Below are 13362 nucleotides of genomic sequence, written 5' to 3' on the forward strand. Positions count from 1 at the left end.
GTAATCACTGTGAAGTTTCAGGTTTCATGGAGTAGTTGCGTGTTGGCAATGTAATCGCTATGGAAATTTGGATTCATGGAGTAGTTGCGTACTGTTGTGAGCTACTTCGTATTGGCAATGTAATCGCTTGAAGCTTCGGGTTTCATAGCATAGTTGCGTATTAGTGTGACGACACTAACCGTATGTTTTGGGTATCATATGTACTGGAATGCATTTGTGAAAATACTAGAACTATATAGAACTATATGGAATTGTATGGAAATGTTTTCGAGCTGTATCGTATTGTATAGTGTTATGTTTTGCATAAAATAACACTAGTATGCCACACATTGATATAACCTGCTTTCTTCCCTACTGAGAGGTGTCTCACCCCAAATGTACGTTCAATGTTTTCAAGTCCATCAGGTAGCCATATTTAGCATCCTAGAAATCGAAAGCGGGGGTGTCTTTAGCTGCTGTTAGTACTTGTTTAAGTACTAGTTTTTGTAACCAAGTTGTCGTGATGGTTTTGTAGACACCCAAAGTATGTACGATATTTATGAGAATGTAAACCTTAGTATTGTTTGGGTATGTGTATCCTAGCTTTGTACAGACTTTGGTATGGTATGTTAAATAGTTAGATGAAACATTTTCCACTACGTAACTGATGAGAATGTATATGTGTATGTGTATAGGGCATCCGTGTACCCCACGGGGTCAGACCCTCTCATTGTATTGTATCATGTATGTTTTAATTGATACAAAGACAGGTTAGGTTACTATATTCACACTTGGGACCCATCTGCGGGTTCGGGGCGTGACAAGAAAATACATTGAGAAAAAAAATTGAATATGGATGATTAGGACATGATTAATACTGATTTATACCATTTACATACTTGTGTATAACCTAGGAGTAACACACTTAAACTGTATAGCGGGTTATTTATGTGTAGTTTCTCTTTATATGGCTAATCTAGGAATTGTAACTCTATGTAGGTTGACTAGTAATTCATTCGTGTTAATTTGGCTATATAATTTTTTGTATTTCCATGGGTTCTCATGAGGCTGAATATACACATTCACGTGATTCGTAGTACTTAGGGTTTCGTGTGAGCAATATGAGAACACCCGTGGCGACTATGACACCATGTGAGGTATTCTTGAGCTATTTATCATCCTTTGAGTGTTAACATCAAATCAGAGTTTATGAAACTCAATTTTCTTTTCTTCTGGATGATTCTTTATACCCTAGTCTCTATTTTTGACTTGCTAGCCTTGAGGTGACATCTAGTGGGGAGATAGAAACCTAGGCCTTGTAGCCTACTCAAGATGTGAAGGCTGAGCCACCCCTAGAAATAAACTTAGTTTATGGACTACTATTCAAGTTTAATTCACATAGGTGGTATGAAGACAACAAAAGAAGTGTAATAATTGTCCTAATTAACCAAGAAAAGATGGGATTTGAAAAATGAGTAGAAGAAAAAAAAAAACAAAAGAAAAATAGAAATGCACATAAAGTGAAAAATTAATACCTGCTCCACACAGATACCACAAAAATTCAAGGACACGACACATGTTCTCCACATATGAAGACTCTTTAACTGCTTAATGTCTCAAATGTATTCACGCCTAGTTTATGAATAAGTTGCTCTAGCATGGTCTTGGTTGGATATGGCGAGTAGGTGAGAAGATGTTAGGGTAAAGGACCCAACACCTCACAAATAGGTTGGATCCTTTTTAGAATAGTCCACTCCATACATTCAGCATTTGTTCCTTGAAATATGTGGGATGTTTGATTGCGACACTCCTCCTCACACATGACGAGTGAACCCATCCTTTTTGAGTGTTTTTTAGGGTATACCAGTTAGGCCGAGTAAAAAACGACCGTTTTGTAGGTGTCCACTGGTATCCTGAGTGAAACGAGTCTTACACATTGCACATACCTCGAGATTTTGCCTATTTATACTCAGATTTATATGACTACATTAACTCTGAATTGTATTGCTAGTTAACTTCATGTCAGTATACTATTCTTAATGGCTACATAATGATGAAAGTTGCTTAAATGACTTGCTTCGAAGTTGCGTACATTGTATATGAATGAGCTTGTGTAAAATTTGGTTATATTCCAGTATATGAAATGGTATATTCGTGTTGTATGTACATTCATTTAATATTCATTGCAATTGGTGTTTGTGGGTGTCGCCCTGGAAACCTTCACAAGACTACAACTCGTCCACTAGGATTGACCTAGGGGTTTAAAGTCTTGTTGCATTGGGTAAATGAAATTGTGTTTCTTGCGAAAGAGGAGGTAGATAGGATTTGGTAGTTTTCTTAGTTTTTCATTTTTATTTTTTTTACTAGGGACTAGCAAAACTTTAGTTGAGTGGTGTGATTACGCGTCAAAATTTTGTAATTAGGTATTTAAATTCATGCATTAAAGATTTTAATTTTAATTAAATGCATAATTATGCTCAATATTTTAAAATTGCACTCTATTTATAATATGTAGGTTTTATTGGATAATTTATGAATTTTTGGTATTTTATTATTGCAAGGTAAGTTATGGACATCAAAACTAACATTACTTCGTAATTTGGGCGTAACTTTCTCGTTTGAGTTCTGATCAAGACGATTCAAAATGCTATGGAAAGCCGAGAAAGTGCTCTAAACCTTTTGTTTTTTTATTTTTGAGAGATATGGGCTTTAGAAAGGTCAAAATCCTTCTTGTGTGTTGAGAAACAAAGAAAAAAAAAAAAGGAAGAAACAAATAAAAAAAAGAAAAATAATAATAATAATAAAAATATATATGATTTGACCAGGCCATGCAGCCGGGTCCTCTAGTGCGGGTGGTTGTGTAGGGCTCCTAAAGAGCCTTTAAATATTTTTTTCTTTTTCTCTCATTCAGCCGGCAACCCTCTCTCATTTCCCTTCTCTCCCTCTTCTTCCCTCTCCCTCAGCTTCCTCCCTCTCGGCTTGAACTCTCTTGCCTCACTCTGCTCATCTCTCCCTCTTTGCCTTTCTACTCTCTCCTCTCTTCTCTCTTCCCTTCTCATTTTTCTCCCGATTTTACTCTCTTCCCTCTTGGTACTGCCTTGCTACCCAAAACACCTTGTTGTGTTGTTGCTACTGGACCCCGTGCTACTGTCTTCTCCCTATGCTGCTTCCTCCATCTTCCAGCTGCTGTATTGAAGGAGGAAGATCCGAAGCCCCTGCGTTGCTATTCCTCTCTACTGCTGCTGCTGCATAAAGAAGAGGAACTCGAAAGCTCATGTGTGCCTACTGTCGTACTGCAACCCGAAGGCCACCACTCCTGCTGCTACTCACTCACGGCCAACCAGCCAGCTGATCTCTCTATCTTTCTCTTTACTGTCTCTTTTTCTTTTTTCTCTTTTTCTTTAGTTTGTTTTTGTTCTTGCTTTTAAATATTTGAATACTTGTTATTTTTTTAGTGGAATTTTAATTAAGGTTTTAAATCTTTGAATCTTGTTGGGTTGTTATTATTAAGGTTTATTTATTTTTTTTCTTCTTATTTAATATTATTGTTAGAGTTAATTCTTGCTTGGTTTATTTTTCATTATTAAAGTTGATTTGCTCTCTTAAAAAATTATTTTCTTTAAGATTTAAATTTGTTGGGTTTGGTTTATTTTAATTTCAGTTTAATTAAAGTCCAAATCTTTATTGTATTTTTTTATCGTTTAATTGTTAAAGAATTAAATTTTAATTATTCATTTTGTTAAATTTTATTTCTTTTTTGTTGATTGAGGTTGTTAGAATTGCATGCTTTAATTATGTAGGAAAGTTAACGTTTTAGTGTTTTTGTCCGAAGTTCAAATGTGGATTTTAATTTTTGCCTAGGTGATTAAATGTAGGGTCATTTCTCATTGTAAATTTAGCTGTTAAATATAGTTCGTGTTAGAATTTATAATTTAAATTGCATGTTCTTTTAATTCGTCAAAAAAAAGAAGAAGAGAATCTCAACATCTCAGAAAACCCGAATATGAACTGTGTTCAGTGACCTTTTTGTTTCTTATTTTCAATTGGAATTACGCAAAATTTGGAGTTAAATTGCATTCCCTAAGGAGATGATCTGGCCTTTGGGTTAAGTATTTTACGATTGAACTCCTATACTTGGGATTACTTCCGAGATGCTCATTTTTCTAGTGAGTCAATTTTCTCCACAAGTTAGAACTCTTCTGGAGTCGTTTGTGGACACTTTGATATATTGATGTATATATATATATTTAGACAAACTCGCAAAGACAACGTCTTTAACTGAAATTCAATATTACTTAACTCGTCTTGCAATTACAACAATTAAAATGGAGAAATATATAGACTCTACATGGGGAAGGGGACATATCTAACTTAAGATGGCATGGGGGACAAAATAAAGACATAAACAATTCCCATGTAAGCATGGGAGACACACTCTCAAAACTCACAAATCATAATAAAACACACAACTCACTAGACACATTAAATAGCTCAACTTACAAGACACATAAATGCTAAGCACACCGGCAAGCTAAGTTGACTTGCAATATAACATTGAATAAAAATATAAGTCAAAGGGGAGGCCCAGTCGTGTGGGGCCCATTGGAATCATGTGGGGCCCACAAGAGATCTTGATCTCAAAATTGCTTTAGCATCTCTGCTGAGGTCTTTCTCACACTAAAAACGCATTCTAGATACTCTATGAATTCCTGCGAAGCAACGAACAAAAGAGGCATCTGGAAGTCTTCCATATGTTAGCATGTCGATGAAGGAAATATGGACTTCTGAAGGTCATCCACGCTTCCTAACATGTGCAAAAGAAATATGGATATCCTATGTGTCATAATATCTGAAAATGACATAGGCAACGTATGCCGATCCCTATCATCTCTCCTGAGCCCAAAATAATTTTTCTCTGAAGAATTAGAGGTGAAGTACTTGGAGGAATATTTCGGGCTAAGATAAAGGAGGTCTTCATTAAAATTTCAACTTCCATTGGTAATTGGCTCACCTCTCCACTTGATCAAGAATTTCTGATATGATTCTATTTGTGTGAACTTTGCCTTGTCATCCAAGATTACATCAAGGGTCTTAGGTAAGGGTAAGGGTAAGGGTAGAGGCAAAGACAATTTCAGGTTTTCAGGGACAAGAGGAGTGGGAATTTGAAGGCTCCATAAAAGAAGATGCTACAAAAGATGGGATTAGATTTTCAACATTGAAAACATTGCTTATGCTAAAATCAATAGGAATATTAAGCAAGTAAACATCAGAATCAGTATTCTTTAAAATTTTGAAATGATCCATCTTGTTAGCATGTAACTTCATTACCTCTCCTACTGGAATCTACTCAGGATGAATACGGACTATAACTATATCACCCTTTGAAAATTCTTTCAATATGCAATGTATATCAGCAGTATATTTATAATGTTCATGATTCAAATTAACCTTCATTCTTATTTCAGAGTTTAGATTGTGTATATGTTTTGCAAAAACATCAATCAGCTCACTCACTCTAGACTTAAGTGGTAGTGGAATAACATCTACAAGCTTCCCATTCACTACTTCAACTCTCAAGATCTTATGAATAAAGTCATGTTCCTTTAATTCATTCACTTGTTTATTTAGCTCCTCATTTTCTCTCTGGTTCACTTTATGATGTGATAAATGAGGCAAAGATGAACTAGGAACAAGATCTATGACATGTGGAATCTTTCCCACGAGAGGTAACTCACTAGGTGGTTCAGATAGGACATCCTTAAACTCAGATAGTATGGATGATACTTCTAAGGGTGTTTCTTTCTTAGGTAGGGGTATTTCAGTCTCCTTAGGAACATCCACCGACACTACCTTGGTATCTTGACTTTTTAGTCTAGATCACTAAATTGTTAACGTCGAAGATCATCTTGTAATCCACAAATCATGAGAAATTATAATTATTTCTTTGTCTTGTGGGTCACTCAAGTAACAGTGTGGAATGAGGAGCCCACTCTCTTATAAATAACTTTTGATAGCATTTAATGAAGGAGGAACTGAGGGCCATTTAATTTAACCGTAGTAAATAATCTTTGGTATCACACAGCTTTCAAGGATTCTCCACTAATTTCTTTATTTTCCTTCTTCTTTTTCTCATTATCTTCCCTATGAAGCGCCAAGTTCATGGATGCTTTTCCTTTGTCCGTAGATTGTTGGACTATGGAAATGCTTCTTCGGGAAGTGACTAGATTTGATTGTGCTGGTCGAGATGTAGTAACCTAAAAAAAAAAATTAAGATTAATTATTAATTAATTAAACATTATTGAATTGAATTTATTAAATATATAAAATGATAGATATACATATATATATGGATTAAATTAATACATATATACATATATATACATATACATATATATAAGATTAATATAATATAATAATGAATATATATATATATATATATATATATATATATAATAGCACATCTAGGAATTGAGTTCTTGAGATCAAAACCAAACCCTCCCCCCACAGATTGTCATCTTTGTTCTCTCTCCTCCGTTTCTCTCTCTCTCAAGATTTCGCTGCGGTCTCTCACCCAAATCGAAAAACGAACACCACCACAAGGTCTTGCCTTCGATCCTTAGCAAGTTAATTGGAGCAGATTTTAGGTTTGGGGATCCTAGACACCACTCCAAGGCTAAGACAAAGGGAATAAATTATGTCAGTAATTTTTATAATTTAGCCAATTAAATTGTAATATGAGATTACAGGAATTATATACACATTTTTTTGAATATTCTAGCATATGGAAATTGGATTTTGGATTATTATTATTATTATGAGTTAATTAAATTGGTGTTTGTGAGCCTGGGGATTTTATAATAATGGTTATTTTAAAGTTGAACCAATTGAATTAAAGTATTTGATTTATGTATTATTGTAGAAGATTTTTTGAATGATTTGACTAGTTAAAATTATTGGTTTGATTTATTATACATATTTTGTAAAGAATTAAAGTGAGTGGGGTTAGTTAATATAATTATGAGAAACATTCAAATCGTATGGCATGAGGAACAGTAATATTGTTTAATTAAAATTATGAGTTTATAATTTGTGAAAAGTTAGGTGTACCGCCAAGAGGGGGGTGAATTGGGTTTTTAAAATTTTCTTTGAAATCCTTTTGTTTTACAGGTTCCTTTAGTTAAGAGTTAACCCCTTTTTCAATTTGAGTTAATTTGCAATCACACTCTTCAAATACAACAATTTCACAAGTACAATTGATATTCAATCCAATCAATGAAGTTAGCTTGATATCACAAAAATAGAAAATTCAACTAAGCTTCCAAAATTCAAATATCAATATCAAATTAATAAGTATCTTGATTTTAAGTATATAATCAACCAATATATTAATGAGTTTTAGTATTAATCAATCAACGTACTCCTTTGTGATTTCTACAATAATATTGATTAATCAACGTACTCTCTTACGGTTTCCGCAATTCCCAAAAGCAAATTAATATCCAGCAATACAAATAAACATCCACACAGTTTATATGGGCTGTAATTTAAAGAGAATAAGGAAGAGAGTGACACCAAGATTTTTACGAGGTTTGGCTATAACCGCCCATGTCCTCGCCTTAGACAAACCACCCAAGGAAATTTGTAGCAATAGCTTTCAGCAAAGTATGCTTAGCAAGAACTCTTTGAATGTGGAAGAATTTAACCAATAGATGATTTTCTCAATTGTTGGTGCGTAAAATCCTTAGGTTTAGTATATGTTTATAGAGTTAAAAAGCATATTTTCTTGTTGCCCAAGTTGCTTGGAGTATTTCCCAAGTTTTTGCAAAGTTTTGAGCCCAAGAAATCATTTTTGGAAACATTCCCACACTACTTTATTTTAAATTTGGAAAGTCACTCGCTTGTCAAAAAGAGGTGATGTCAACTTCGACCAGCTTTTAGTATTTTGAGTATAACTTTCACTATACAACTCCAATTTGAACGTTCTTAGTATCAACAGAAATCTAAGAGAAAATTACACAACGTTTATGTTGGACACTTTTTAATATAAGGAGTTTTTGATAGAGCAAATTGCTCTTCAATGCAGACGTAAAAACAATAACAGAATTTAGAAAAATCTATTTTGGTGCTTTACATTTCAAAAATAATTTTAACCATTTTGAAATAACTTTTGACCTTATAAAAATATTTTTCAAGTATTTTAAAAGGTATCTAGGTCCAAGTTATTAATCTAAGAGCTTCATGCATTTATATTGAAATCGTATGAAGTACTTACATGAGGCTCTTTAAAATTTATAAACTTCTAAGTGCTAAGTCTTCATTTATTTGCTTTGCTTCTAAATATCTTCATACATTTGCTTTTCCTTCCTTCATGATTTGTCTTTTTCTTGAGTCTTTCTTGACTTCATGCTTTAATATACATTAAGCTTTCATTTGATTGTCTTTGAAGTATAAGTTTTCACTTGAGTCACTTGATCTTGATACTTGAGTCCTGAAACTTCCCTCAACCAAATATGTTAAGTCCCTTTGATTTGTTATCATCAAAATAAGATTCTAAGTTTTGTGAGGCCAACAATTTCCCCATTTTTTATGATGACAAACAAGGAGTAAAAATGAGTAAGCCTTAAAAAAGGCTCCCCCTTACAATAAGTATCAACTTAACAATATTTGTCAATTTCAATAAGCATATCACATTTTACGATCAATTTCAATATCATGCTCATATATCAAGATTAGCTCAATATCATATCATGTCATAATTCAAGATCAATTATCATGCTCACTTTTTGCCCAAAACTTCTCACTCTTTTGACATCAATAAAAAAGAGTAAGATATCAAGAAAAACATATAAATACTAAGACAACAAGCAACCATAAGCAAAAGTATATATCCAGTGAAGGCACAAAGCAGAAACTTTGCATTCATCATGTATAAAAAGATGGATAATAAGTCCCAGAATAGCATGAGAAAATATAAAAGATTGTATATTAGAAATTTCAATAATTTCCAGTAATCATGATATCATTACTTAATAAGTATAACTCCCCCTGAATGAAATGTATTTCATATTCAATAAATTCATAATTTCATTCTTGAAGTATAAAATATGCATTCATGAAGATGTCAAGATTACCAATCATGCTTTTAAATCATGCACAAGACAATAAAATAAAGAGTAGGGATAGAAAATCAACACTGGAATTTTTACGTGGTTTGGCTCCAAGCCTACATCCAAGTCTTAGCACCAAGCCAAGGATTCCACAATCCACTATCAACGCTCCTTCCCCAGTAGAACTACATGTTTCATTAAATGATTTGGATGAAGAACTTTGTACTTCATCATCATCCCATGCCATAAGACAACCATTTTCAACATCTTGATCACTTGATTCACTCTCTGAACTACTGGAACTTATATTGTCCCATGTAGTGGCCTTCATTGCCTTTTTATTTTTCTTCTTGGAATCCTTCTTAAGTTGTGGACAATCCGGTTTTATGTGGCCCATTTTCTTGCAATTATAGCATGTAGGAGGTTCATTCATTGTTTTCTTTTTATTGGTTTCTCCTTCATATGATTTGGAGTCTCAAAATTTCTTGTAGATTTGTTCTTCCTTCTAAAGATTTTTTCAAGTTTCTTGGTTATGAGAGCTATATCATTATCATCCATTAACTCTTCATCTTTATCGCTAGAGCTTTCATTTGAGGCTTTAAATGTAACAGATTCCTTGGCTTTAGATTTTCCTCTAGTTCTTTCATTTATTGCCATCTTATAATTGAGGAGAGATCCTATTAATTCATCAAGAGAAGTGTTTTTGAGATTTCTTCCTTCTGTAATTGCTGTGGCCTTAGGTTACCAAATTGGTGGAAGTCCTCTAAAGATTTTCCGAATCATCTCATATGTTGAGTAGTTTTTCCCTAAAGCATTGAGGGAGTTTATTATGTGGGTGAACCTAGTATACATACTAGTGAGTCTCATCAGGGTTTGCCCTAAATGTTTCATATTCTTTAGTGAGCATATCGATTCTACTATCTCTTACATCAATCGTTCCTTCATAAGTCACTTCAAGTTTATCCCAAATTTCTTCTACTGATTTACATCCCATAATTTTGTTAAACTCATTTACATCCAAAGCACAATATAGTGCAGTCATTGCACTAGAATTTATTTGCAAAATCTTAAGGTCATTGTCGGTCATCTCTTTTTCTTCTTTAGGAGCTTCTTTACCATCTACGCTTTTAGTGGGGATAAGGTCACCATGTGTGAAAACTTTCCATGCTTTCCAATCCATAGTTTAAAAATAAATTCTCATTCTTTCTTTCCAAAATGTGTAGTTTACACTGCAAAAATTAGTGGTCTAAATGAGGATTGACCCTCGGCAAAGGGAGATACACCTAGGTGTGTCATAGAGATCTTTATATAGCTTCTAATTTAAGATTTGTTATAACCCCGCTCTTATACCAATTGAAAAGTTAGGTGTACTCCCAAGAGGGGGGTGAATTGGGTTTTTAAAATTTTCTTTGAAATTCCTTTGTTTTACAGGTTCATTTAGTTAAGAGTTAACTCCTTTTTCAATTTAAGTTAATTTGCAATCACACTCTTCAAATACAACAACTTCACAAGTACAATTGATATTCAATCCAATCAACCAAGCTTCCAAAAGCAAATATTGATATCAAATTAATAATTATCTTGATTTTAAGTATATAACCAACCAATATATTAATAGATTTTGGTATTACTCAATCAACGTACTCCCTTGTGGTTTCTATAATAATATTGATTAATCAATGTACTCCCGTATGGTTTCCACAATTCCTAGAAGAAAATTAATATCCAGCAATTCAAATAAGCATCCACCCAGTTTAAATGTGTTGTAATTTAAAGAGAATAGGGAAGAGAGTGACACCAAGATTTTTATGAGGTTTGGCTATACTCGCCTACATCCTCGTCTCAGGCAAATCACCCAAAGATTTCACTATACCGCTCCATTAACCAGACAAAGCATACCGATTGCACACTCCTTCAAATAGGATAGAGCCCTCCTCTCCAAACGATACCCCACGCTTGGTAATCCAACAATTCAATGATCCTGAACCGTCAAAAAATCTCCCTAGCAAGAATCCATATTGCTAGTCCAATGATTCTAACCTAAATCGTCAAAAACAAGAAAAAGAACAAGAGCCTTGTGTACAAGTAATACTCTCAACAAGAGCATATTAGTACAATTAAAAGCACAATATACTTCAATAGAAATCAATATAAACAGATGAAGCTCAAGAAGATATCACCGGGGTTCTTTAGATTTGAAATATCTCAGTTTAAGCACAAAAATCTCAAGCTTTAATTCAGCAAATTCGCAGCAATAGCTTTCAGCAAAGTATGCTTAGCAAGAACTATTTGAATGTGGAATAATTTGAACAATAAATGGTTTGCTCAATTGTTGGTGTGTAAAATCCTTAGGTTTAGTATGTATTTATATAACATATTTTCTTGTTTCCCAAGTTGCTTGGAGTATTTCCCAAGTTTTTACAAAGTTTTGAGCCCAAAAAATCATCTTTGGAAACATTCCCACGCTAATTTGAACGTTCTTGGTATCAACAGAAAGTTATGAGAAAATCTCACAATTTTCATGTTGGATACTTTTTAAGATAAGGAGTTTTTGATATAGAAAATTGCTCATCAATGCAGATGTAAAAAAAAATAACGGAATTTGAAAAACCTATTTTGGTGCTTTACATTTCAAAAGTAATTTTAACCTTTTTGAAATAACTTTTGACCTTATTAAAATATTTTCCAAGTATTTTAAAAGGTATCTAGGTCCAAGTAATTAACCTAAGAGTTTCATGTATTTATATTGAAATCGTTTGAAGTACTTACATGAGACTCTTTAAAATTTATAAACTTCTAAGCACTAAGTCTTCAAGTATTTGTTTTGCTTCTCAATATCTTCATGCATTTGCTTTGCCTTCCTTCATGATTTGTATTTTTCTTGAGTCTTTCTTGACTTCAAGTTTTAATATACATTAAGCTTTCATTTGATTGTCTTTGAAGTATAAGTTTTCACTTGAGTCACTTGATTTTGATACTTGAGTCCTGAAACTTCACTTAACCAAATATGTTGAGTCCCTTTGATTTGTTATCATCAAATTAAGATTTTAAGCTTGTGAGGCCAACAGTTTGATATAACGGTATACTGCAATTGTGTTCGTGTTATATTATTTTCTAGAATGGTTGAAAACAATGCATGTATAGTAACTGTTTATAGTGGCGTATAGACCACATGTAGTTTTATTAAATTTTAAAGTATGATTTAAAAACTTCGATGGATCATAGATGCTTGGTACTGCAGTTATAGTAATGAAAAGCTTAGTGCAACCACACATCTCTGAGAGAGAGTCTTGGTATTGAATAGTAGATTGGGCCAGTGAAGTATAGAGTTCCCTCCTGGAATCTAGACCAACAATGGGATGGCCATTCGTACTAGCAGACATATAGTATAGTTGACTTAGCCTGGTTGCAAGCCAGGCAGGGGTAAGTCCAGCCTATGGGCTACACAACCTGTCATGGGGGGGAAACATGTCATTTATCCATTCGGGAGTGAGTTCTTATATCATATTTGTAGATAAAATAAAAAGTATAACAGAGTAAAGTATATGAAAACCGAGCATATTTAACAGAGTATAACAGAGCAGAGTATTCCATATATTACTATTCACAGAGTATAGTGGCAAAATATTTATAGAATACAACTTATAGTTGCAAAAGTATTAACAGCTTACGGTTTATAGTATTTATATAGGTGTAAGTTATAGTTTGCATGTGAAATCTATTTTTAGCAAAATATTATACGTATTTTATACTATGGCATTACGTATGATTGGGGTAAAGTAAACTCTCTGTCTGAGGGCTTACTGAGTAAGGTGAGTGCCCTGATAGGTATCAGTTGTAGCCACACCCAAGCTAAATGGGTAAGGTTACATAAGGTATCAGAGCAAAGGGGCGTTACATGTTATGGGCTTGTAATCTCCCCAATTCTTGGGAACTCTCGCTTATAAATAATGATGTATGTATGAATATAGTCTATAAATGTATTAACAGTTGTTGTTGTTGATTAAAAATGGTTATATTTTGTATATACTAAACTCATTGGCCACACACGAATGATAATTTATTTCATCTTTACTGAGAAGTGTCTCACCCCATCATTATCATAATATTTTTCAAATGTTATGAGAATTATAGCAGTAATCAGAGTGCACAGTGGAAGTGTGGGTGAGATAGAAGATCTTATCTAGAATTTTTATTGTTATCATCTATTTGTGTTTTGATGAGTTTAGATCTTTATTGTTCATATTGATATTGATATTTTAATGTATTGGGATAA

The sequence above is a fragment of the Malania oleifera genome, chromosome 6 (assembly GCF_029873635.1).
Source record: "Malania oleifera isolate guangnan ecotype guangnan chromosome 6, ASM2987363v1, whole genome shotgun sequence".
In the NCBI taxonomy this organism is placed as follows: domain Eukaryota; kingdom Viridiplantae; phylum Streptophyta; class Magnoliopsida; order Santalales; family Ximeniaceae; genus Malania; species Malania oleifera.